This window comes from Canis lupus, chromosome 18 (genome assembly GCF_003254725.2).
Source record: "Canis lupus dingo isolate Sandy chromosome 18, ASM325472v2, whole genome shotgun sequence".
NCBI classification, from domain to species: Eukaryota; Metazoa; Chordata; class Mammalia; order Carnivora; family Canidae; genus Canis; species Canis lupus.
The window spans coordinates 9254811-9282307 of NC_064260.1; the positions used below are offsets into that span (position 1 = coordinate 9254811).

A 27497-nucleotide genomic window follows, 5' to 3' on the forward strand; every position below is an offset into this window, starting at 1 on the left:
CCCAAACAGCAATCACAGACTGCTTAAGAGGAGACTCCAAGGCAGATGATTCAGATAAGAGAATCTAGCACTTATTAGCCATAAGCTTCATGCCTGGCATAAAAGAGCATACATTCTTATCTTCCAGAAAAAGGCAAGCTAAGGAGTATCGCAAGTCATTTTGCAAACAAGGCATCTGAATGGCCAACAGCTACATGAAAAGGTGCTCAGTATCGCCATCAGCAGGGAAATACAAATCAAAATCACAATAAGATATCACCTACCACCTGCCAGAATGACCATCATCAAAAAGACAAGAAATAATAAATGCCAGTGAGGATGTAAAGAGAAGAGAACCTTGGTGCACCATTGGTGGGAATATAAACTGGTATATAAACTGGTGCAGCCACTAGGAAAGATAGTATGGAGAATCCTCAAATATTAAAAATAGAACTACCATAAGATTCAGCAATCCCACGCCTGGGTATTTATCCAAAGGTAGCAAAAATCACTATCTTGAAGAGATCTGTACTTTCATGTTCATTGCAGAATTCTTTACAATAGCCAAGATATGGAAACAACATAACATTCCATCGACAGATGAATGTATAAAGAAAATGTAAGAATAATATACATATACATAATGGAAAACTATTTAGCCATAAAAAGAAGGAAATCCTGCTATTTATGACAATAGGGATGGGGATTATGCTAAGTGAGATAAGTCAGACAGAGAAAAACAAAGACTGTATGTTCTCACTTATTTGTGGAATTCAAAAACCCAAACTCATAGAAACAGATTAGATTTGTGGTTGTCAGAGGCAGGGGGGTAGGACGTGGGGGAATTAGATGAAGGTGGTCAAAAGGTACAAACGTCCAGCTATAACATAAATAAGTTGTAGAGATGTAATGTAAAACATGATGACTATAGTTAATAATATTGTTTTGTATATTTGAAAGTATGAAGAGTAGATCTTAAAAGTTCTCATTGTAGCTGTGTGAGATGAGAAGAGTTAACTGGCGGCTATGGTAATAATTTCACAATTTATACACATGTCAAATCATTAAGCTGTACACTTAAAATGTATACAATGTTATATGGCAACTGTATCTCATTAACACTGGAAAAAATCTTTTAAAGGCTTTTGCTATGATGCTAGATGACCAGGACTGCAACAGAACTTCCATCCTAGGAGGAAAATAAGCTTAGACAAGAATGGGTTATTCTGGGTGTCCAGTAGAGCCAAATTCACACCACACATATTATGCAGGATACTACTCCAGGCCATGGAGTAGATTGTGGGAAAGGAAGCCTCTGCTTCCATGGAGTTGGCGTTCCGGTAAAACAGAAAGGACTCTGGGCCTGGGAGCATCTCCAGGGGGTAAGGTCTAGGTCCAAAGAAAGAATCCAGTAACTTCAAAAACCAAGCTGGGTTAAAAGTCGAAGGTGAGTGTAGATAGGGGAATGACACCAAAGAAGAATGTTCAAATCTGGGTAGCAACGAAGTAGACCTTTGTCTTCCCAGAGAATGTGGGGGGACCTCTTAGTGATCACAAAAATCTCAACTCCGTGGTCTTCCCGCTGTGTCTGTCATACTTTGCATAGGCTTTGGAGATGGAATTGGTTTTCTATCTTAGGAGAGATGGGCATCTACAGGAAGGATCTGACCTGAGAAATCTGTGGTCTTACCTTCCTGATCACAATACTAACCCAGTTACCCTGATCCAATTCAGACACAACGTTTCAGATCATGAAAGGGCTCTTTTGACACTTTGTGAGGCATCTGCCCATTTAGGTCTCCGATGATGAAAAACAAACTCTCGAATGCTGAATTTGCAAAACTAAACCTAAACAAACATTGGGTGACAGGGACAACTAACATCCCATGGTAATCTTAACTCTCACCTGGGTGCATATTATGTCCAAAATCCATAACCATATATTCACAGCCACAGTTAGGAAGAAAGGTGTTATTAAACAGAAATGGGGAGCATGTGTTGAAGGCTAACTGGTGTCTTGTTACATAGAAATAATGCTGAAAGAAACCCAGAACCACCCAGCGAAGGCTGTGCAACACATCTGCTACCATAGGGCACTCATGGTAACAAACACCGTTTGCTGTTTTCTTGCAGTTGTCCTTTTCTATCATCCCAGGACACAGGCTTACGGAAACAGGAGCCAGTGGAGTGAAAAAAAAGAACTTGGGACTTTGGAGTCAGACAGATTTTGGTGTGAATGTCCAGTGAAGCACCTACTACATGACCTGGGTCAAATTACACAGCCACTCCAAGCCTCAACCTTCTAGTCTATAAAACAGAGATATTACTATCTCGTGGGATTTTCATATGGAACAAATGAGATTCTCTCTCTCTCTCTCTCTCTTTCTCTCTACACACACACACAGAGTCACCAGTTAACCAATTCCCATTCTGTTAGCTCAGAATCCTGGGCGTCCTCTATTCTAAAATGTTTTAAGTATTTGTTGCAAATTTACCTTCTCTCCTAAACTGAGAACTCTTTGGGGACGGACCGTGTATCTTATTATCTTTCAGTCATGAGGGTTCAGAAAGTTCTTGGCATAGAGTAGGTACTCAAAAGAATGTTCCATTCTGTCTCTGCTTTTCTAACTTGCACCGCGATCGGGTCACGAGGGCCCTCGTCTCCGTTTAAGAGAGGAAGCGAGAACAAGAGAAAGACAGCCCTGAAGTCCCAGGGTAGGTCCCCATGTTACCAGTGTGCACGTGCAAAACCTTTTTAACCACAAATGATGTTGCAATCCGAGGTCTGCTCTTTCTAGTGGCTGCTTGTCCTTGTTTTGTGCTTATTCTTTCCTAGGAAATAGCATCACGGTTCTCAGATATTGGGCCAAGCAGCGATGACCAGGAGAGAAGGCTTTTTTTATCCGATCTGAGATTTTGTTTTTTAATGGATGCACTCAGAGCACAGAGTTACAGTGTTCATGAAGCTAGATTAATATTACAAGATGGCCAATATAAATCTAGAAGGCATTTTTAGTGTGAATTGAAGAAGCAGGAGAGAAATGAGGATAGGATCTACTTCCTTGCTTCCTGGGAGCCGACCTGGAGCAGGACAGGGCCTTCCTCCTTCCATGTGACCCGACAGGTAGGTGGCTGGTGTCAGACAACTCTGGGTTTGGGCCGAGTGGAATGGCAGGTGGAGTGAGGTGGCCGTTACAGAGAAGCAGTGTCCTGATGGCACAGAGGAAGGGGGAGAAGTGATGGCAAGCAGAGTGAAGGACACTAACTGATGCAGGAAGTAGGGGACGTTCGATGGCTAAGTGCAGGCTTCTACCAAGAATAAGGAGGTCAGAGGACCCTGAGTGGCTCAGGGGTTGAACGTCTGCCTTCACCTCAGGGCATGATCCCAGGGTCCTGGGATAGAGTCCTGCATTGGGCTCCCTGCAGGAGGCCTGCTTCTCCCTGTGCTTCTGTCTCTGCCTCTCTGTCTCTCAAGAATAAATAAATAAATAAATAAATAAATAAATAAATAAATAAATAAAAAAAAAATAAAGTCTTAAAAAAAAAAAAAGAAGCACGAGGGCAGAAGTCAGGAGAAATAGAAGCAGGCCGCCCCTGGAACCTTCCTTCCTCTGAAGTGCTGGGTTTGTCTTCCCCTCACTGAAACTGGCCTCAAAAATGGAGATGTTCCTTTGTAAACCATAGCTTTCTATTCTAACTCTGCAGGTTACAAATGGAGCTCTGGTTGGGGGTTGACAGATCTTTGAAAAGGGTCATGGATATTTTCGTCCCTTGATATTTACTATGTAATGCAAATTTTACATTTGGATAAAATATATAATGCAGATTCACAAGATTGATAGTTCATGATATGTAATCTGATGGATGAGGCCACCTTTAACTCTGATCACTAATTTTTTTTTAAGATTCTATTTATTTCTTTATTTGAGAGAGAAAGAGCATGCACGTGTGCGCACAAGCATGGGAGGGACAGAGGGAGAGGGAGACTCCCCACTGATCAAGGAGTCCCATATGGGGCTTGATCCGGGGACGCTGAGATGATGACCTGAGCTGAAGGCAGACGCTCAACCGACTGAACCACCCAGGTGCCCCCTGATACTAATTTTGAACAATACTTTTCCTGGCTCATTCTCAAATAACTCAGTTCTCAAATTAGTCACTAAAAGACTCTGTGCCCTCAGATGACATACTCTCCCTCCCAAGGCCCTTCAAAATTGACCCCCTCCTCCTGTGACACTCCTACTCCCTATTCTAGCCACACAGGATTAGGTGTAGGTCCACAAACATCACTTTTTTTTTTTCTAGGTAGGCTCCATGTCCTACGTGGGACTTGAACTCAAGACCCTGAGATCAAGAGTCACATGCCCTACTGACTGAACCAGTCAGGCACCAGCCCGCAAACATCATCTTGATAGCCATAACTTGAAAGTCCCTCTGCTTCTTGTGTCTCTGGCATATTGAGTCTACCTTTAAGGCTATCCTCAAAGGTTTTCCTCTGTGACGCTCTCTCCAACTACTCTAATGATGCTTAGGGAGAGAGAATTTTCTCTCTGCTCTTGGTTCATTACTTATTCTCTATATAAGAGACTTCTTGATTCCAAATGATGAGCTAAAATGTTTAGATAATACAAATCTCTGAGGGATGGCACACAAGTCCTTTTTCTGGAAAAATATATCATTCATTTATTTAAATGACACAAAGTATGCTTAGTGTCAGGCTGTATGGTCCCCTACTTTACCAGGCTTAGGTAAACCTGAAAAAGGCCTAGCTCCACATCTTAAGGATATCACAGATTCATAGAAGATGAGTAAACAGGTGAGTACATGGAAAATTATCATATGATGAGGCAGGACTATAACAGAGAAAAGCAAAAGGTGCTAAATGATGATATGGAAGGAACAAGTCCCAAGGAGAGAGGCCAGGAAGAAAAGAGGTTCCTGAGCAGCAGTACCCTCAGGGTGAGGACAGTAGGGGCAGAGGGAGTAGCGGCCTGGCTGCAGTGGCTGAGTCCCCTTTTTCCTGCAAAACAGGTGGAAAGCACATACTTTGGGACTGGATGCTGTGCAGGTGAGCACAGCACAGGCAGTGAGAGGACAGAGATAATTACAGGGGAGAAAGATGGGGGCTTTGGGTCTTGTTCTGAAAGATTGAAAGCAGATGCCTCTATCCCATGTATACCTGGAGGCTGTAAGGTAGTGATGGGGAGAGGGAGACCTCTTAGGACTGTGATAAAACATATGAGAAATGATGGCCTAAAGAAGGCAGTGGAAGCAGGAGTGAAGAAGAGAGGGCAGATCCAATGGAGCTACCATCCACGTTCTCTCTAACTTAATGACAGATTGGATGTGGGGGCTAAGAGATACCTAGGCTTGTTTCTGACTAAAGTGCCTGCTCCTGCTGAGCCAGAAGAGGAGGGGCAAATTTAGGGGGTGAGAGAAGAAAAGATCTGAGTTTAGTTGAGACATGTTTAAGATCCTGTGGGGTGTCCAAGGAAGAATTTCCAGATGATGGAGGACTACATGTGTCTGGTATATAATAGAGACAATTCAACTAAAGATAAGAATGTTGGAAAAGCGAGTATGTACAAAGGTAGCTGAGTTCTATTTAGAAGCAAAAGAAGGATATATAGGGTGAGAAGTAATTCTTATTAGCCATGACTATGATGGAAATCTATTAATAGATATTAAAAAACCGGAACCCCAAACTTTGTCTTGCCATAGAATTCCCAAGTTCTACCCTTCACCCTCAAACGCCCATCACAAATTCCCCCAAGGAAATACAAACTCAGAGTCAAGAACTATGACCAGGTCAAAGCATATGCTTTACCACTGTAACACTTCACCACAGCACCTTCACCACTATGGAAAGTGGCCTGGTGTGTGAGGCTGGACCACCCATGCTCTAATGCCAGAGATGGATAGGATACAAAGGATCTAGAACCTTTAAAATAGGCTGAGACGGCTGTTCAGTGCATTTGCCCTAAGATGAAACACAAGTCTCAGTCTTCTGTATGTGACCACTCCAATGTCAAGGGAAACTGTGTCAAAGGCAAAGTAGACTGAAGTAAACAAGAAGACAAAGTAGGTACCTTTCCCATGGTCTATGGTAGAAACCATCTTATCCAGGCATCGAAGAATTCTTGGGATAAGGTATTTCCCTGGTAGTAATGGCCCCCCAAATCCACATCACTCCCAGTTTCATGGGAGGAAGAGAAGGACTATATAAGGTAATAATCAAGAGATATATATATAGAGAGAGAGAGAATCCCCTGCACCTGGATCTAATAAATGTCACTGCCCTTAATCCCACTTAATCATCCTTCTTCCTTGGGGATGAAGTTAGGAGTTAGAAACTACTAAGACTTGCTGAGAGCTCCCCATTGAACCCAAAAGGCCAAGAACGGGACCCTGATAAATAACTCAATTTTAAGGACCAACAAAACAAGAAGAACTTTTAAGGAGGTACCTGAGAAGGGAGACTAAAAGGGCAGAAGGAAAACCAGAAGGGGGTGTGCACTTCCAGATGTCATGGGGGGATAGAATTCAGAAAGGGCAAGTGGTCGAGAGTGTGAAATATGATTTGATATGACTGAAGGGTCATGACGGCCGCAGTGGGAATGGTTTGCAGTGGAGAAGTGCAGGATCAGGAACCGTGGAGTGCAGGAATGCACACGACTGGCATACCCGCTAAGATCTGCACGGATTAGAGCATGAACTGAGAATTCTACTTGCACATGACAGCAAGCCAGCCGTCCTCAGAACTGGCTAATGGCCAAGTTATAACAGAATTCTCAGCTAAGGAAGAAGGTACCTCAATAACATGGTCTTTGCTTAGTTAGTGCCCAGATGGCTCCCTTGAGTTTCTGACCACCAGATGGTGAAGTATCACAAGTGTTCTACTTTCTGATGAGCTGTGAACCTATACATTCTCCTTTCCTGCTTACCAGTTGGACAAATGTGGGTTAGTATTTCTTTTGGAACTGTAGATGAATAAACTTTTTATCTTAAATTTCATTCTAAGCAAAGATGAGAAGATGAAAGAATGCCCCCACCTCCCCGGGTAGGACCTCAAATTTAACATGTCCAAAACTGAACTCACACACATACACGCAACAGCAGCGAAGAGGCAGAAAGATGGAGAAAGAACAAATTATGCCATCTGGTATTAGATTAAAATAAAACACCTATACTAAAATTATACTAATATGAATTTTGTTGGATGATTTGAATACTAGATTTGAGTCCTGGCTGTGCCACTTACCAGCTATGGATCTTTGGCAAATTACTTAAGTTCTTGGTCTCTGTTTCTTTTTTGGTAAAATGGGATGATAATAATGATACCTAACTCAGAATTTTAAGAATTTAAATATAAGGACACATATAGCATGGTTCATGGTACAAAGTTAGTGCTCAGTAAATGCTATCCACTATAATTATTATGGCACTTCAGAATTTGGCAGGGCTTCCAGTTGATCATTATGATTGTCAATAATAATGACAGCATATGTACTAGGTCAAGGTCATTTGCATTAATAGAACACACATACACATAGACACCTACACATATGCATTTACATATATGTAACAAGAAAGCTTCTCCAAAAAGGCAGTCTTCATATTATAAAGAGCTTCAATCTAAAAATATATTGATAAGAATGTTTTTTTGATCTTGGAAATGTTTTTCCCCCCTCACAGAAACAATGACTATAATAAAGTATTCGCAGAATTTTAGGACCCAAATTAACTTTTAAATGATGACACTTCTGAAAATATAATAAAATGAAGTGAAAACATTCAAGCTGCAAGGGAATTAGCAGATGCTGGGAATATATTGGTCCAAGATCTATTCTAGCTCCCTTCTAGTTAGCAAGAGATTGGAGAGTTAAAATTTGGGGAAAAAAAAAAAAACACAACAACTCCAAGACACTCTTGTAACTAGGGTTTCAGGCAAGACTTAGTTTCCACCAATCAGAGGAACTTACATGAAATTCTGATTTCAAATAGTGAGTCACATGGAGAGCGAAGCAGAGTGTAGAGCATCCCACTTTCTGCCAGAGATTGTGTTGTTCCCGAATTAGGCCCTTCCTGGCTTAGTAGCCACTGTTGCTTTCCTGGGGCAGCAGAGGAAGCAGAACTCTGGCAGCAATAGCTTCTTTATCATCAGTTTCCCTGCAGAGGTGGTGACAGGCTTCTAGGAGGACAGTTAAGGCTCTGCCATCAATTCTGTTACCTGCACTGGACTCCTCCCCGACCAAGAGAGACAAGCAGAGTAAGGAGAGCTTTGGACAAGAATCCAGTCATTGCTTAGGCAAATCAGACTTACTGAGATCCCTGCCTAAGAGTGATCTATGTGGATTATCATGGCAGTTCCTTCTTCCACTTCAGAGCCCATGGAAACGCAACAATATTCATAACACAACTTTTATAAAGAAACAACATGGGATTGGACAGGAAGGAGGAAAAGGCGGAAGGATAGAGGTACTTCAGAGGTAGAAAAGGAGCAGAAGCAGCTATGTGCATGTACTGATTGTCTGTAATGTAGTTAACTGAAAGAGAAGCACTCTCTCTACAGAAATACTCAAGAAGAATAGGTGATAGGGATTAAGAATACCCTTCATCGTGATGAGCACTGAGTAATATATACACTTGGTGAATCATTGGGTCGTACACTTGAAACTGACATAACACTGTACGTTAACTATATTGGAATTGAAATAAAAAGCCAAAAAAAAAGAAAGACGCTTTTGAAAAGTCAAGATTTTTGGATTCCATCCTGAGGTAACCAAATCAAAACCTCTAAGGGGTGGCATCTAGGAATCTGGCAGTCATGATGGGGAGCAAGGTTTGAGAGCCAATGTAGCAAGTGTGCATACACGGAGATCAGATTTCAAATTTTTTGCTCCTATTGTTCATTCTCAGAGGTCATTTAGAACCTGAAGGGAGAATGCACACTCTCTTGGGCATAGGTTCCCTTTTAGCTTGTAGTTATGGATGTTAAGCTGGAGCAGGATTTGCTGCCAGACAAAATTTCTGCATTCAAGACACCAACACCCGTTGGGTGTGCCGGCCCCAGCCAGCAGGCCTGAAGCAGCTGGTCTCACCTGACAGGAACCACAAATATGAGAAGAATAATTAAATGGCAGAGTCTGATGACTGAATCATATCTGCCTCATCAGTGGTTCTAGACAAGTGCAGTGTAGATATTTTGTGCTAAAGGTTATTGAGAGAAGATCGTTGTCAAGTCCTTGGATTGGTTCTAGTCACTCAACTCAGCTGTGGTGAGCACCTTGCATTTGAATGAGCCCATTAAATAACATATTTAATATACAGTAAATCTGGAAATAAAATCACTCAACATAGTAAATGTTGATCACATAAAAATCCCAAATAGTCAGTAAACCACTATATTCGAATGAGCACAGGCCTCACGTGTGAGGATGTGAAAACCATCCTCAACTCCTTCACACAGTCTGAGGGCTGTCCTGCGAGCCAGCCCCGCAAAGGTGGTCTCACTTCGTGGTCTCACTTTTACCTCGATCTTCTTGTCTGCATGCCTTTCAGTCTTCACCAAAAGTAGGAGCTGGATAACAGGCCTCCTCTTGTCAGCATTTAGAAATACCTCTATTTTTACCTTTTTTTTTATAAGAACAAGGTGCCTACAAAGGAAAACTGAAAAAATAGAATAGGTTCCCCTATCACCTTCCTTCAACTTTCAATGTTGAAATCACTTGGTATTTTGAGCAAATATTGAGTGCATATGCCGATAGGAGAATTTCTGCTAGAACTATAAAAGGAAAGAGAAGAATTAAGCATTTTTAACCATTTATTAAGCATATCCTGAGGATCAAGCACTACAGCAGGGAAGTAGGTATTACTGTGCATGTGACACAGAAATGGAAGCTACGGGAAGATTAGCAACTTGCCATGGGATACACAAGAAGATGTAAAACCAGGATTTAGGCCCATGACTGTCTGGGCCCTTTCCCCATGAGCTCTGTCATTATTGTTTAAAAAAAAAAAAAAAAAAAAGTTTACTTAGCACATTTCATTTAGAGATACAGATATCTAAATATACAGTTAACATGACTTGCAGATAAGCTCAGTTCTTTGCCGTATACTGGAAAAAGCACATATTCCCAGAAGGGAGCCGAAAATAGTTGCATCCCTCAGAGTCTCTCAGGAGGCAGGAAAAAGACATGGAGTCTGAGGAACTTCCCGTGGGGAGCAAAGGATGCCAGAAGGTGGACTGAGACATTTAGGAAAAGAAGTATTCTTTTGACCGCTAGGTGGTTGAACAGCGTAGGGCTATAGTTAAGAGCATGGGACATGGGTGCAGGGCCCACTGCAGGGGGCTCTAGCTTCCAGCCGGGAGACTTGGGGCACGCTGCTTCCCCTGTCCTTGGTTAAGAGGAAACAGAAATACGTACTTCACGGAGCATGAGGTTTCAATTATATAAAAATTGCGAGGTGCCTCGCACAGTGCCTGATGCTGAGCATCTGCTTACTAATTGAGGACTCCATACTAAGCGCTCAGGAAACAGGTTGCTCACCCACCCTTTATGCAAGGCCCCTTGACTCTGCTTCAGTAAATAAGGGCTGAAGTAGCCTCTGGTATGGGCTTGCAAATCCGCTGGCTCCCTACCTCCAGGAGGGCTACCCTGTGTTCATGGAGCTTGGGGAGACCCTCTCCACTGCCTGCGCCACAGTTTCTCTAGAGAGAAAACTGTCTTTGTCTACAAAAATACCCTGATGCTCGTTGCTTGGGGTGGAAAAGGGGAGATTCTGGGAGACATGGTGAACAAGAGGCAGGAAAGAAAACCTAGTTAAGGAAATGTAGAGGAATTTTGAATTGAGTGATGGCAAAGAGGAGGAGGAGGGGGAGGAGAGGGAGGGGAAGGGAGGAGGGAGGGGAAAGGGAAAGTGGAAGGGAGGAGGGAGAAGAGGAAGGAGAGGAGATGGGAGGAGGGTGGGGAGGAGGGAGAGGGGAGGGGAGGGGAAGAGGGAGAAGAGGAGGAAGAGGGGAAGGGAAGGAGGGAGACAGGAGAGACGGGGAGGAGGGGGGAGAGGGGGGCAGAAGGAGGGGGGAAGGAACCGAACCGGGAGTGAGAAGCCCCGGACCCGCTGTGCACATGAATGCAGTTAATTAAAAATTCCTGGTGGCAAAGTGACTTAACTTGGTTTAAGAACAAGGATGCTTAATATTCCATTTAAATGTTTTGCTGGGATATGTACCCTCCCCTGTGGCCTGCAGGTCTTCACGACAGAACAGTTCCTTGTGGGAGTGAACTGAGGATGAAGTGGGAGGGCAAGTCCAGGAAAAAGGACTGAGCTCCCCTCCAGGTCAAAGAGGAACACAGAGGAGAAGGCAGCTGACGGAGGTAGGATGCAGGGAGGTCAAGAGTTCCCGGGGAAACACTGCCCATGCAAATAGGTTGCAGGTTCAAGAGCCTGCCCCAATCTGGGGGATGGCATTGGAACCTTGCCCGAGATAGGAAATGGGTGCTAGAGACAATTTTATTTAGATCTCCAAGGACAGGGCAACCTCAGAGAAGAGGGTGACCTCAGCTACCATCTGAGTTATGTTAGCATTTCCAGATCGGGGGGAAAAGATAAGACTGCCCTGTGATAAGTGGGATGGTAGGAAGCAGTCATTTTCAAAGCTTGTTTGTATTTCACAGAGAGACTCTTCAAAGGAAATATTACTTGGAAGTCCATTGTGAAAACAGATAAAAGAATATCTGCTCAGCTTCGTGTGTGTGCACATGTGGTGTGTGTGTGTGTGTGTGTGTGTGCCTGAGAGAGAGAGAGAGAGAGAGAGAGAGAGGAGCAGGAGGAGGGACAGAGCCCTGTCCACCTGCTTCTTCCCCTGGCCAAATTCTTGTCTCCCTCAGCGCAGCTCTTCTTGTGCCTGGGGGCTCCCCATCACAGTTTTAAAGCCCCAGGTAAGAGTGCATCTGGCTTTTTTTTCAGAGCTGGAGCACATCAAGGGGCGCCTAGCTGGCTCAGTCCATTGAGCATGCGCTTCTTGATCTCAGGGTCATGAGTTTGAGCCTCACAGTGGGCGAAGAGTTGACTTAAAAAACAGAGAAATAAGAGATAAGGAAATACACAAGATGGAGCACATCATTTAAATGCACCCAGTCTCCAATCAGATTGCCTTTACTCACTGGGTGAGTCTAGGCCAATCACCTGAATGTTTTTGTGCTCTGCATATAGGTCATGGGTGGAAAAAAGACCTCACAGGATTATTGTAATGACTGCATCAAAGTTCCATGGAAAGCATTGTGAAACGTCTTAGCACACAGTAAATAATGCAACTAGTATTGTTACTTTCATATGCTTCCTTGGCAGTGAAAGTATATGTAGATATTAGATTATCAAATTGTTTCCAGGTGGGCAGCTACCCCAAGAGGTCTTGGCGGAGAGTGAAAGGAGGATGGGCCACAGAAGAAGGAATCCACTGGAGAGACATGTCAAGGTGAGGGGCTCTGGGGGCAGCCTCAGACCGAGTGGAGAGTGAGGGGGGCATCCAGGGGAAGGAAGGTTCTCCATCCCAGAGGAGCAACCACCATCACCACTCCAAGTCAGACGGTGTCTGACTTAATGCACACAAGAAAGTTACTCCACTCCTTGGGGAACTCAAATCCATTTGATTGATTTCCCTCAAATCACACGCTGACTCTTTTTAGGATTTCGGTCCCAGGACCTTTAATTATCATCAGCAGACATAGAGTGACTGTAACATCAAAACCCAATGTCAAGAAGGACACGGCATCCTGAGCAGGAGGCAGAGCAAGATACTAGTAAGAGAGAAATCCTCACAATTCTACTGCCCCAGCTGTATTCTAAAAGGAGAAGCATTATCAGGAATCTAAAAGTTCCTTACAGAACATTGTTTTCTCCTCTGCCACCCTGCAAAACTCTTGATTACACAATGGAATATGTGTGTGTGTGTTCCCAAAACTTAAAAGACACATATTATCAGAGTAAATGATCTCCGAACAAAGTCCAAAAGCTGAAATAGTGCATATTTTCTCCAAAAAAAAAAAATTCTTGGAATTGTATTGCTTTTAATAAAATTTATTAACTTAATCATTTTCTATAAAAGGAGATGTTAAAAAGTAGAGGGAGTATAAAAATGATTTGTAGAGGCTCATAAAGCAATAAATTGTACTTTGTAGAGTGGAGGAGATGAGAGAGAAACTCAGCTCTCTCATATGTACAGTAGCCACGTGAAATCCATGGAGGAGTCCTGTTCTGCACAATCCACACTGTTCTGTGGCAACCTGGGCAATTTCGTTTTGTGGGGTATGCAACCAGGGACAAAGTTTGGAATCCTGGGGTGGACTGAAATAGAGTAGCATGGCTGACGCATTTTTGGAAAGAAGAATAAGAAAGTAGTTTCTAAGACTTGGGAAAAGATTCACAGTAAGACTCAGGAGTCCCTGGCATGGGAAAGCGGGCAAATGGAGAAAGAGAGTTAAAAGCCTGAAGGATAATGAAGTGTAGCCTTCCCTTGTGGAACCAAGGAGTGGTTCCATATGTCTTTATTGGCAGGGAGACTTCTAGAAAATCCTGTTATCAAGCATCAGAGAGTTTGGACAGAGATCAAATGAATTGCCCAAGGTCACACGCTGTGTCAGGGCAGACCCGGAGTTAGAACTCATACCCCTGAATTTCTAGTCTATTGCTTGGCTCCTTAAACCACAAATGCTTGTCAAGGAAGAAGTCTCCCCAGAGCTGAGGCAACACAGCTGGAGAGCATTAACCCCAAAGTTTAAAACAGACAGGATTTCACTGGATCACAAATCTATAACCTGTTTCAATGGATACACAGGGAAAGCAGTAAGCAAAGGAGGGCTGAGCAGGGATAGCCCAGGAAACGAGGAGGTTAAATTAGGTGATCAGATCACCCCACCCAACAAACCATCACCCTCAACACACACACACACACACACACACACACACACACACACAGAAATGTTATTGGCTGGTAAATTAATACTGGTCTGCAAGAAGAATCATTGTTTTAGAATAAGTCGTTGGTGTGTGTGTGTGTGTGTGTGTGTGTGTATGTGTGTGTGTGTGTTTTCCTTAAACCTAGGAAAGAGACTCCTATTAGATCAGTAATTAGATATGGTTAATTACGAACAAAACAAAGCGAAACAAAACATGAGGGCAGTTAAGTCTGAGATCATTAGGAAAAAATGCCTTCTATCTTCTGAGTGATCTCGTACTCCTGAGTCTGCAACCTTTCTTGGCCATTAATTCCATTGAGAACTTGATTAAAGCTGTGGTCCTCTCCTGGGAAATTGCTTATGGGCCCATACAACGAAATTTAGTATTAAAATTTCAGGTGTTCAAAGATTCCAGAAGTCAAAGGACCCTCTGTGAGAGAAATCCTGTTGTAAGAGGCTCTGCAATGCTCAGAGGAAGGAAGGTGGGAATAGTCTTGATAGGTCCACAGGTTCTAAAAGCCTATCCAAAGGCCAGCGGCCCCATGACCACATAAGATATTTGTTAAAAATATAGACAGACATCTGAATATCTTCCAGATCTTAATGTATCTAAATTTGCAGGTCTATAAAGGTGGAGCAGGTACCAAGAAACCAGTATTTTAACAAATGTCCCAGATGATTCAGATACACAGTCGGATCTGGGAACCACTGCTTTGGACAGCTGCTTAGAGATGGCTGTTAACTACCTGGATACTGAATGTGATAAAGGTAAACAGAAGTTGGGAGAGGAAGAGGTAAGAATAGTGATCATATTTTCCAATCCTGATTAGGGACCAATGATCTAACAATGGTGAAAATATTTGACATCTGGCCCAATCTAGGAAATCTGGGACATATGGTCATTGTGATATAAGATGAAAAATGTCTGAAAAATCACTGCTTTAAAGATAAGATGACCAGATGGTCTACATTAAGATGGAAAGTTCCATCATTTCATTTCACATCCTGCATCTCTGATTTTTCCTTGCTTGTTACCTTCTCCTCAAGCTATTGAAACACTCTTCTTCCTTTTATCTCCAAATTTCTCCAACTGCTCCATATGTTAGGAAACCTCCCTCACAACCCCTTCTAAACAGCCTCAAGGCTGGCTCACAGGCCAAGACCAGCCTCCCCTGTTCTTTGCTGGGTAGGCAAAGGCCCCTAGTCCCTTCTCTTTAGGTATCTATTTTCACCCACTCCACCCTTGAGCCTCTGTCCTCTCAAACTACAAGCAAGAAAGCAAACTGCAGCCTAGCATCTCCAGCTGACACTAAGAGTATCCACACTCACCAATTTTTATCACTGATCCTTACAAGGAGAAAGATAGGGAAAAAATAACAACAACAAAGTAACAAACATGGAAAAGCTCCCTGTTCACAGCGTTCTTTCTATTACAATAGGGAGAAAGCATCAAGGCTATAATTGCCAACTTCTTTGTGTATCTTCGATTTCTTGCTTCCCATTTATTTCCCAAACTACTATGATAATAAACAGAATAACAAAAATGTATAGAATATGTATTATATATATAAATAAATAAATATATTAAAAATGTCTTAGAAGATAGGATGAACAAAAACACATGATAAATTGTTGGTGCTTACTTCTAGAACTGTTTTACTGTTTCAGAATAGCAAAAGGAAACAGACTGCAAAATACAAAACACACTCCTCACTCTATTTACCATAGTGGTTTGCCATATGATGTATACTGAAAATAGATGCTGAATTAAATCAAAAAAGTTTAAAGACCGATAAGAGAAAGAGCTCACCGAGACTATGTCCACCTAAAAATACAAATTTCTCCCAGTATTTTGCAATCTTGCTTCTCTTGCTACTTAGCTAACACTAAGGCAGCCCTGTAAATTAATACCAATTATCTATTTGTCTTTGAAATTATTATTTCTGTCATTAACATCATTAGTACAGCCATTAATTAAGTTTCATGCCATCTCAGTTATCTCGTGTAAATTTTTCCAAAATTTCGTGAAGTAGATACCAGCTTCCCACACTCTACAGAGATGGAAAATGAGGCTCAGAGAGGTCAAATACCTTGAACAAAGTCACATAAGTTGAGCTCGTCAAACCAGGGTTGCACTGGTAAATGTTTACCAACCAGCTCTTTGGGGTCAGGGAAGAGTTCTGATTTGTAATATTTGCCGGTTCCCATGGTATAAATACTCCCAGCAAGGAATTTCAAGCTGCCAAGGAGATGTCACGGAGCACAGAGTTGGGAAGGGATGGGCACAGTGACATCTTAGCTATGGCCATGGCTCCCGCACACCATGGCTTGAATCCTGGCCAGCCTTATTCAGAGAGTGGTATATTCACTCACTGCACCATTCCTGTGATCATATGAGTATGGGAATTGGACACTGGCCACGTCTCTATCCTGAGAGTACCAAACAATTTGTAGAAGTCAGATTCTTTTTTCATTCATTGAATAGTAAAATATAGAGGAAGGGCTTCAAATTATCCCATTGTTAGTGTGTAAACTTACAATCAAAAGTACAAACTCTTTGTGAACAACTCTGAAAGCTGAATTGGAAGTAACATAGCAAGAAAAAAAATCATATAAAGTGTGACAAGTCTACTAATAAGAAATACCATCATTCTTTTGACATGGAACCTCCCTTCTTCATTTAAGACTTCCTTTTTTTTTTCCAAAACCAAATGTTTTAATCCAATAAATAAAAGTCATTCTACCTAGACCTCAACTTCAGCATCAAGGTTTTCCTCTTGTTTTCTTTCATCTGTACCCCACATTGGCTAAAATCATTCAGATGTCTTTAACTTGTTACTCTCCAAAATACTCTAATGTTCAGCTTTTAGGACAAAAGTTACACATCAAGCTAGTGTCTGCAATACCTGCAACTCATGACTATGAATGAAAGGGAAGGGAGAAAAGCATCTCTCCATTCTGAAAGATGAGCCTATGGTGTCCATATGTGCTGATGCCCAAGGAGAAGAGAGCTAGTTGGAGATAAAGGCAGGTCTCCAACATTGACCTTAAACCAATCATTAGCCTGGTGATACATCACAAATAAACCTGATGGAAAGGAATTTTTTTTTAAGATTTTATTTATTTATTCATGAGAGACAGAGAGAGAGAGAGAGGTAGAGACACAGGCAGAGGGAGAAGCAGGCTCCATGCAGGAAGCCTGATGTGAGACTTGATCCCGAGACTCCAGGACCATGCCCTGGGCCAAAGGCAGGTGCTAAACTGCTGAGCCACTCAGAGATCCCCCCTGGGAAAGGAATTTTAAAAATGCTTTGCCTGGCTGACAAAATCTGAAATAAGAGGTAAGAATTACTTCATCTTGATCGTAGAAATAAAATAAATCTTTCTTATCAGACTCTAAAACCTATGTCATAAAAATATGTTCTCATATCCATCAAACATTTCAAAACAGGGGATGCCTGGGTGGCTCAGCTGTTGAGCGTCTGCCTTCGGCTCAGAGCGTGATCCCAGGATCCAGGATCAAGTCCCACATCAGGCTCCCGTAAGGAGCCTGCTTCTCCCTCTGCCTATGTCTCTGCTTCTCTCTCTGTGTCTCTCATGAATAAATAAATAAATCTTAAAAGAAATTCAAAACGGAAGTCATGAATTGGAACCCGATGGAAAGGTCATTTATCTCTAATGTGTAAGAACCAGTCAACACAAAAACAATAAATAATAGAAGTGTCAAAATGATTTGCTTCATCTAGGTTTTGATACAAAATGTTTTACTATAAATGAAGAAAAATGAATAGATGAATATCATTTCATATCACATGAAATACAGAATATATTTTTCAACTATTTGTCAGGGAACTTGGTTAACTTTCATTATGGATATACTGGCCTACTCTAGGATGGACAAAAAAAAGATACTAAATATTAAAGAGTTAATAGAGAAGGCAGAAGCAATCATGACTAATAATTTAGTAGATTCAATAATTTAATAAAAAACAGTTCTATTAAAATGAGAATACAAGAGGCCTGGCACTATCTCTGATGTATGGGTTTCTATAGAAGCAGGCATGCTCGTAGGCCTTTATAAATAAGAGAATTTCATCCCTTAAAAGATATGTGGGAGGCATCCCAAAAAGCTACCTAACCAATGTGGGATTCCCATGGTATTCCTGCCCAGTGTGGGAGAGGTGGTGGAGGTAGCAGGGCTTCCAGGGGGTGGGGCGCGGGGGTCCACCTCCACCGAAACACCACCACAGAGAGAAAACCAGCCAGCCCTGGGACACAGCCTAGTGTTGGACAGCTCCACTTATGAGGGTGTCCATCTTTTGCTCAGTGAAAATGTCTGAGTTCAGACCACTGATCGTAATTATGCCTCCCAGAAGACAGAAGCACAACAACAAGAAAGCACGAGAGAGTTAGAAACACAAAAATTGGACTTCAATTCTGATGTCATCACCGTTAGCGGGTTGAGATCAAATCATTTAGACTCCAAAACCTCAGTGTCTCCATCTGCAAAACAGTGATAAAAACAGCTACCTAGAAAGACTATGAAGATCCAATGATATAATAACATGAAGTGCTTTATAAACCCTAAGTCACTACACAATTAATTGATGACGTGAACTCAACAATTACTTCTGTTCCCGGCTATTTGATAATCCCTAAATTATTTTAAAATAGCTACCAAATGCCACCAAATGGTTTTTTTTGTTTTGTTTTGTTTTTGTTTTTGTTTTGTTTTGTATTTTTGGAGGGGAGGGGAAGAAAGGGGAGGGTTTCAAAACAGAATGAATCAAGACATGTTACTAAGCTAGCTGTCTCTGCCTAAGTGTTCCAGTTTATTAATGGTAACAAAATCATTTGGTCACGTGCAATTCTGAGAGAGCAGCATGGCTACCACTTCAACGATGCACATGGTCACAGCAGAGGTCTGGCTAGATTCTGACGTATTTTGGCAGGAAAGCTAAAGAATTTCCTGTTGGATTGGATGCAGAGTGCAAGAGAAAGAGTCAAGTGTGGTTTCAGGATTTTTTGGCCTGAGCAACTTGAAGCATGGAGCCACCACAAGCAGAGAGGAAGAAAACTGTGGGCAGAGCAGGTCTAGAGGGAAGATCAATTAAATTTGAGATGTTTATTAGACATCTAAGAGGAGATGTCAAGTAGTACTCTGAGTAGGAATAAAAAGACTAAAAGGAAAGACATCATTGGTATATAATGTTGAAAGCAATTCAAGAGTTCTTTGAAAATACTTCTTGGGATGTTAGCTTTGCAACAGGCCTAGAAAACAATTGGTCAAAATTAGAACATGGAAATCAGTGGAAATCTCCAAGAATGGCTTCTAGAAAAATAATTAAATGGATTACAAGAAATATACAATGTGATTACAGAGCAAAGGTATAATAAAGTAGAAATATATTTTTTGTCTTGAGTATATACAAGGCAACTAAAAACAGGAAGAAAAATATTTGAGATAATCTGATGGAATACTTATGAAAAATCTGAAGTAAGACATGATTTTCAAAACTTGGTAAACTGTAAGAAATAAGAATTTACTTTTTTTTTTTTTTTTAGTAGCACAGGGGGCATGTCACTGAAACCATCAAGAAAGCACAGACATTGTTTTCTATTGGAAATATGTATGTGGTTATTGGTTTTTCAATATTTAGAATCAACTTATAGACAATGATCTGAAGAAAAAATCTCTGAGATGTTTTGATTTAAATCTTCTCAGATTTGGAAATTTAACTCTAATACCACTAGGGGTTATTTTTATACATGGTATCCTTAGTAAGGATCTACAGTGACTTGTTTTAAGTAATTAAGTTTCTTTTTTTCCTTGAAAAGGTCAGTATTAGTTGACTATTATTTCTTCCCTAGTATTATTATTAAATAATAATTTTTTTTTTTAAAAGATTCTTTTTTTCTTAATTTTTATTTATTTATGATAGAGAGAGAGAGAGAGGCAGAGACACAGGCAGAGGGAGAAGCAGGCTCCATGCACCGGGAGCCCGTGTGGGACTCGATCCCGGGTCTCCAGGACTGCGCCCTGGGCCAAAGGCAGGCGCCAAACTGCTGCGCCACCCAGGGATCCCCCAAATAATAATTTTTTAAAAAGAAATTCAACCAGTTAAATTTATATCAGAATTTTACTGGACATCTGAGCTCTTCTACTGTGAGAATCAAAACTTCTTCTTTTAAAAATATGTCAAAAGCACACATTTCATGGGCAAACTTCAGATAGCATGAAAGCATAAAGCTTCAAGCCCAACAGAAACCTTGGAGGAGATCTTATTCAAAGCCTCGGACTAGATGGCCTCCCAATGCTTTCATCTACCCTTGATCATCCAAGAGCATTCATTAAGTCCCTGTATGACAAAGGTGTTCTGTTAGACATTAAAATGGTGCTCATCCATCTTTTAAAGACATAACCCCAGTCTTTAGGAATGAGCTCTTCAAAACAGTAGGATGTTTTTTTTTTTTTCTCAAACATTAAGCAAGAAGTAAAACAAAGGTGAAAAATAAAGTAGTAGTTAACAAAAAAGACATAATATTCATTTGCTTTGTAGCATGGCATGAAGAACAATCTTAACTATTCCTGACCTTGAATCCACTAAAGATATCCTTTTCATATTTGAACTGCAAACTTTATTGAATATCTCATGCATTCATCTGAAAATGGAAAAACCTAGACTTTGCCATGACAACCAACATTAAACAAAGAAAGATATCCTGATAAATATGCTGTCCCCAAGCCCACAACCATTTGGAATGGAATACCTCTTAAGGTTTAAGCTGTCCTCGGGGTGCAAGATAGAAAAGGGGATCACACCCCACTTCGACGTAAGACCCTTGCTCGGGGACCCTAAAGACCCTTAGCCCACTGCCACCTTCACAATCTTCCCCTTTCCCACTAATCCCACAGTTACAGAGTCCACCACACGCTTGAAATGGACTACTTATTCCCCAAATACTTTTCACTTTCTCTGAAGACAACTGCGTTTGTCCTATTCCATCATTTACTAGCTCTTGGATCTTGCACAAATCATCTGATCTTGAGCCCTGATTTTCTCAAAACGAATTTCTCATAACTAGTTCTCAGGTTTCTTTGAAGAATAAGGAAGATCGTACATATAAATCTGCAAACGTATTGTGTAGTGTCTGGTACATAGTAGGCATTCAGTAAATAGTAGGCATTCACTTTGCAGTTATGTATTTATTATATTTTTGACATTTTAATAGTCATCCTGAAATAAAAAATATACAAAAGAGGCCTTGGAGGGAAAGGTAACTGTTCCTGTTTCCAAAAGTTAATTAAGTGCTAATGATATATCAAACATTTTAAATGGTGGATAACTTTCAAGACTTAGAGCAGACTGGGGATCCCTGGGTGGCGCAGCAGTTTGGGCCTGCCTTTGGCCCAGGGCGCGATCCTGGAGACCCAGGATCGAGTCCCACGTCGGGCTCCCGGTGCATGGAGCCTGCTTCTCCCTCTGCCTGTGTCTCTGCCTCTCTCTCTCTCTCTCTGTGACTATCATAAATAAATAAAAAAATTTAAAAAAAAAAAGACTTAGAGCAGACTGACTCTTCTTAGAGCAATAACAATCTGCTTTACTTTCTGCGCAGAAAAGAGGGCTCATGGCTTCATGTTTGAAAGGGTGTCATATACAATGAATAGGAGAAAGCCAATGCAAGGAGACTTAATTTTGAAAATAAGGCTTGTACTTGGTCTTTTTTTTTTTTAAAGATTTTATTTATTTATTCATGAGAGACACACAGAAAGGCAGAGACACAGGCAGAGGGAGAAGCAGGCTCCATGCAGGGAGTGGGACTCGACATGGGACTCGATCTCAGGACCTTGGGATCATGCCCTGAGCCAAATGCAGACGCTCAACTGCTGAGCCACTCAGGCGTCCCATACTTGGTCTTCTTATTATATACAGCAAACTGAATATTGTTTGCCTTTGCTCCCAAAGGACATTTGTATGTTCCCTGACAATCTAGGAACCACAGAGTACTGCAGAGCCCATATGTCCACGCTCTAAGGAACCGAAGAGGTTCTGTGTTCTGTGTACCTCTCCCGTGAACAGATGGGAAGCCAAAGCATAGGATGAAGTTCATGCCACAAACATGTGTCAGGTGGCTACTCTGTATCAGATCCAGTGCCTGTTGGGATTTGAACTTAACGAAATCACCAAGACCTTTGAATTTTCTGACATATTATCTTCTTATTTTCATGACAGCAAAAAATTTAATTTCTTTCCACCTAAGAATTAAAGGTTGTGAATTAAAATATTGCAATAGATCATCCCATTTACTGTCCTGGGATTGGGGGATTCAGGAAAAAAAAATGGTTTTCTGGGTCCCTGGGGGTGTTCCAGAAATATTTTTGTTTCAATCGCTATTATAAAAAATTATCAGTGGTTTGTTAATCTGTATTGTACGGTCTTGCATACATAGAAGAAGAACAAAGAGGAAGAGAAGGAAGAGGAAGAAGAAATGCAAGAACATCTTTGATGGTTGAGGGGCTTGCAGTACCCCAGGTGTCTCTCAATGTTCTGTCTGCAGATAGAATACGAATCCTGTTAGATTCAATTTCTGGTGGCTTCAGGATTTGTTAGAGAATTAGAGTGTGTTTTTAAATTAATTATGTTTTTCTTTTCTGTCATTTTCCTCTTTTTATTAAGTTCAATATTGGGGAAAACACTCTAGTAACTTCTGAATTCAAGATTATCATATTTTTAATAAGCTGTGGTATGGCATTTATTTGAACCCTAAAAAATAATAGCACAAGTACCATTAAGTTCTGGAATCTTTCTCTAACTATGTCCACCTATAAAAATGACCACCCTATAAATTAGCATTTCTCAGAGCATGGTCCTCAAACACCAGCTCTAAGATGCTGCAAGAAACAAAGATGCCACAGCAAAATAAACACATGATAGTCTCCTCCTAGCAATGGAGGAGTACACTGGGCTAGCAAGAAGCTCAGCAGAGAAGAAGCCTAGTTGTGCTACACAAGCCAGTGTGTCCCAAACTAATGTGAAGCAGTACACGCTTTTAGCAGAGCATCTATTAATATTCTCTGAACTGCCATTGTAAACAGACTGGGGAAGTAGGCTGTAGCCACACGGGAACGTGTTGTCGTCTTGAATGCAGAACTCAACAAAATTAAAAGAAAGCAAGAAAAATGAAGCAACATCCCTCAAAGTCAACTGGATAATGGAGTGGGTTTTGAAACAAACACTGCCTTGGGTTTGTTTATGCTTTTTTATTTATCAGTTTCCCCCCTCCCAGAACTATTCCCTGTAGGAAACAGTAGGCTTTCAGAGAGCAAGGACTGGAAAAAAAAAAAAATCTTAAGCGTATGAATTAGCATAGATAAGACATCCAAAATCCAACAGAAACAAATTAAAAATTAATAAAAATCAAAAGTATAAGCCACAGCACCCATGACTGTTATCTAGAAATGCTGGGTGTATGGTAAGACTGGGAGGTAACAACAAATGTGCATGCTGACTGCTGCAGGAAGGTTGTACCACTTAGCTTCTTGTCCAAGACTAAAGGAATCAAAGATGTGGAAGAAAGTCATTGTATATGCTCTTAGTCTCATCCTCCTATCTTAGGTCTGGAAAGTAGTCATAACCGAGGCCAAGTGAATTTTGACTCCCCATATAACCAGAGAATAAATTGTCTAAACACAGTTTCTAAGTGCCCATAATCAATGTAGCAATTTGGATCATTCTGGCATTTTCCAGCCAGTGCCCCACTAGCCCCTCCAGCTGTGTAAGCAGCTCATCCTGTTCCTCCTCAAGCCCTCTTCGTTACAGCCCACTCTCTGGCTTGCAGTCTAAGACAGTATTCATTGAATCGGGCTCCTGGGATTTTATCTGTGACTTGAAAATTCAAAGTCTACTTGTGAAATGCAAATGTAAGTTTATTTTGAATACCCATAATACTCTTATTCGAATACTACCATATTTTATGACCTACCATAAGAGCTTTAGACAGGTTTTTCTCATTTAATCTTCACAGCAAGCCCCTGAGAGAATAATTATCCCCACTGTAGAGATAAGAAACCCAAGGCAATGAGAGTTTAGGTAAATTTCCCAAGGTGGCACAGCTATCGAGGGATGGAGATGATCTTTCCATCTAGACAGGCGGACTCTAGATCTCGTCCTCTCACTCCTCATACACTACTGCTTCTCATTAGTAAAATAAAAGCTTCAGTTCTGATTGGCTATCAGTGCAAGTAAAAACAAAAGTAGAATTCATAGAAGTATGATTTTTCTTGCTTGTGTGGTAGGTGAGCTTGGGCTCTGGAGCCTGACGGCCTCAGTTCAGAGCCCACTCTGCATCTAACCAGCTGTGTGCCTGTGAGCAAGTATCTCACCCCAGAGTTCCCATCTGTTACATATGGATGACAGCTAGCATTTATTGAGCATTTACTCTATGCCATGCATTCCAAACACATTGCATACATTAACATACTTAATTCTGTAAAGTAGGTAGTTATTATCTTTAATGACAATAGAAGTTCTAAGTAAGAGTCGGATTAAATGTTTTAATGCTGGTAAAGAACTTGGAACAATGCCTGACAAAGCGTATTGGTAAATGCTAGTTATCAGACGTATGATACACATATGCTTAGACATCGTAACACATCAGTATGATCTTAATCATCATCCAAATGGCATCACAGAGATGCTGCTACAAATCTGGGGCATATTGTTTTTAAAAGGGGGAGGGGTAATCTAGGTTTCTAACAATGCTTTAATGCAATGTGAATGTATAAAATATTAACAATAATAAATGACTAAGGAGGCAGCTCCGTGATAGTGGTTTAAAAGTAGCATCTCTGCACACAGGCTGCCCAGATCAGAAAATGAGCTTTACTATTTAATAGCTGTGTGACCTTGGGCAAGTGGCTTACCCTGTCTGTGCCTTAGTTTTCTCACCTGTAAAATAAAGATAATGATAATGCTTGCCTTCTAGGATTGTGATATTTAAGTGAGATAATCTATGCAATGTACTTAGAGAAAAGCTGGGCAGATAGTAAAAAAAAAAAAAAAAAGCTATAGTAGTAGTAATGCAATTCTACTATATAACTCAGTATATCTTGTAATTTTGTTTCCTTCCCAGAAGTGCAGCCCCAAGAAAAACAAAACAACGGAGCACATGTGATGTAGGGATAGCATCTGATCGAAAAGAAAACCAGCGCTCCACACAAAGGCCCAAGAACTCTTATTTCCTAAAGTTTGTTATAAGGACACCTAGGGTGTTTGAGTCCTCTTGCGATCATCTCACCATGGGCAACCTTACATGGAAAATTTCCTAAGTCATTCCTGACCCTCATGATGCAATATGGGCACCCAAACAGCACTCTAAGGAAGACTGAATTTACTGATGCTAACTTGTTTTCCTTGAACAGGAGAATGTTTATAGCTTCACGACCTTTTCATTTTTCTGTGTTGGAAAAGGAATTACACCTCAAAGCATATCTTCGTTCTGGAGTTTTATTACTAAATCTGATGTATCCTGACTATAAAAATGTATGAGCCAGGAATGTACAGCAAGGATACATGAAAGTGCCCGCTTGTACTATTAATACTGGGAAGTCAAGCCTCGCGCTCCTAGAACCAACCGTGCTCAGGAAAAACGTCTGAAATGATTGTCCTTTCCCAAAGTCAACTTCCTTCTCCAGCTTCTCCAGCCTCCCCAGCCTCCCCTGCCTCCCCTGCCGCCCCTGCCGCCCCTGCCGCCCCAGCCTAGATTCTAGATTAGAGGAGGAGTGTCGATTCAGATGGAAATGCTTACATGCACTCAGTGGCCTTGAGAATTACCATGATTAATCTTAAACTGACATGGGCAACATGGAGGTTGATGGTCGGAATTTGAAGTTATAAGCACAAATAAAGCTCCTTGGCGCAAAGCGGAACCACATATAATAAGCTGCTAAAAATCAGGATTATTGTTCAAACCAGCACTCTGATCCCAAGGGAAATCCAGAATCACAGGGATTTTCTGGTCTCTTCTAAGAATGCCCCATTTCCAAACACTCAGTTTGGGATTTGCATTTTCCAAAAGGGAGCAGAAGAGATGTAAGTTGATCCATTTTTCTTTTTAAGACGGGTAATGTCTGGCCCATTTGGGAACTAGATATCTTCTAACAAAAGGTTTAACTAGATTTTTTTTTTCTTATGCATGCATGTATCTATCTATTTATTATGTTAACACTCCTCCTACTCAACAAAGCTTATGAGTTAACTAATAAAAAAACAAATTCTAAAAATGAGGGCCAAGAAAAATAAGACCCAAGCTGAAGTATCACAGGTGAATATAATCGGTCACAGATTCACTTTTTTAGCCTCCTGATGGTCAAAGCAAATAAAGGAAAGGTCTCTAAGAATGGAGTTAAAGGGACTGAAGATATGCAACCACATTAAAATGATTACTTCAAAATTTACAGGTTGGACTATTTCAATGAATGTATGTGTACTAAAGTCTCACACAGATGCATGCTGGGAAAATGTTTCCTTCCACGTGTCTCTTTGAGATCAATATTCTGCAGCCTTTCCCAAAGAAAGACCTCTAGACTCTAGAAGGAGAGTCTCTACAAACAGTTGAATTTCAGTTTTTAAAATATGATCAATGTTCCTATTTTAATCCAAGGAAATGATTATCACCAAGTAACAGCCCTTATATTGCCAATAATGCATTCTTGTTTTGCTAAAAATAAAACAAAAGCTGAATAAAACAAAAATCTTCCCAGTTTTGAAATGTGGACTCACTAAGAATTTAGAAAGAGATCAGTTCTCCTCCACTGGTCCAATGTACTATGCATGGCAAAAGATCAGTAAATGTGCTGGATCAAATTAGCCCTAATTTCTCAAGTATTGGGTATATAAGCATAAGCCATGGTTATTATTCTTATATTTTTTACTAAGGGTCTTAAATGCCATTTTAGAAGGATTCATATATAAATAAAATAAAGTTTATAAAAGAGTAAAATAATAATAGTACGTATATTATAAGGAAGAAGGGAAAGAATTTAACATGCAGTGAGAAACTACCCCATATATATCACCCTGGTCTCTGGTACTTACATATATTATCTAATTTGATCTCCACAATAATCCTATTAAGTAGACACTACCATTATCACTGTTTTACAAATAAGATATCAAGGCTCAAAGAGATTCAAAAATTCACTCAAGATCACAGAGCCAGCAAGAATACTTTCCCCATATATGTGTGGTTGGGAAGCCCATGTTATTCCTAACATACATCAGAACAACTCTCTCATAGGAGGACACATGATAGTAGGCCCATTTGCTAAGTGTGGAAACTGAAAAATCAAAAAGTCAAACTTTCTTTCTAGTGTATGTGAGAGCCAGAACTAGAACTTGGAAATCTACTACATCACAGTTGGTATCATCTAAAGAGAAGAATTTGGAATAGCAAATCCATTGAGAGAAACTTTGCAACATTCTGAAGACAGAGTTTAAGTTAATAAATAAAAATAATGGATTTTCTTTTCTTTTTCCTTTTTTTTTTTTTTTTTTTTTT

General features: G+C 40.8%; 1 protein-coding gene and 1 long non-coding RNA gene across 3 annotated transcripts in view; one reads left to right on the top strand and one right to left on the bottom strand.

Moving 5' to 3' along the window:
• Window positions 1–27497, bottom strand: part of SUGCT (succinyl-CoA:glutarate-CoA transferase) — a 713960-nt gene that overhangs the window by 209922 nt on the left and 476541 nt on the right. The window lies entirely within an intron of this gene.
• On the top strand, window positions 2642–26981 carry LOC112661521 (uncharacterized). Its single transcript, XR_003137763.3, has 5 exons — window positions 2642–3103; window positions 11231–11357; window positions 12372–12457; window positions 14559–14731; window positions 25071–26981. It is a non-coding gene; the product is annotated as an uncharacterized LOC112661521 (long non-coding RNA).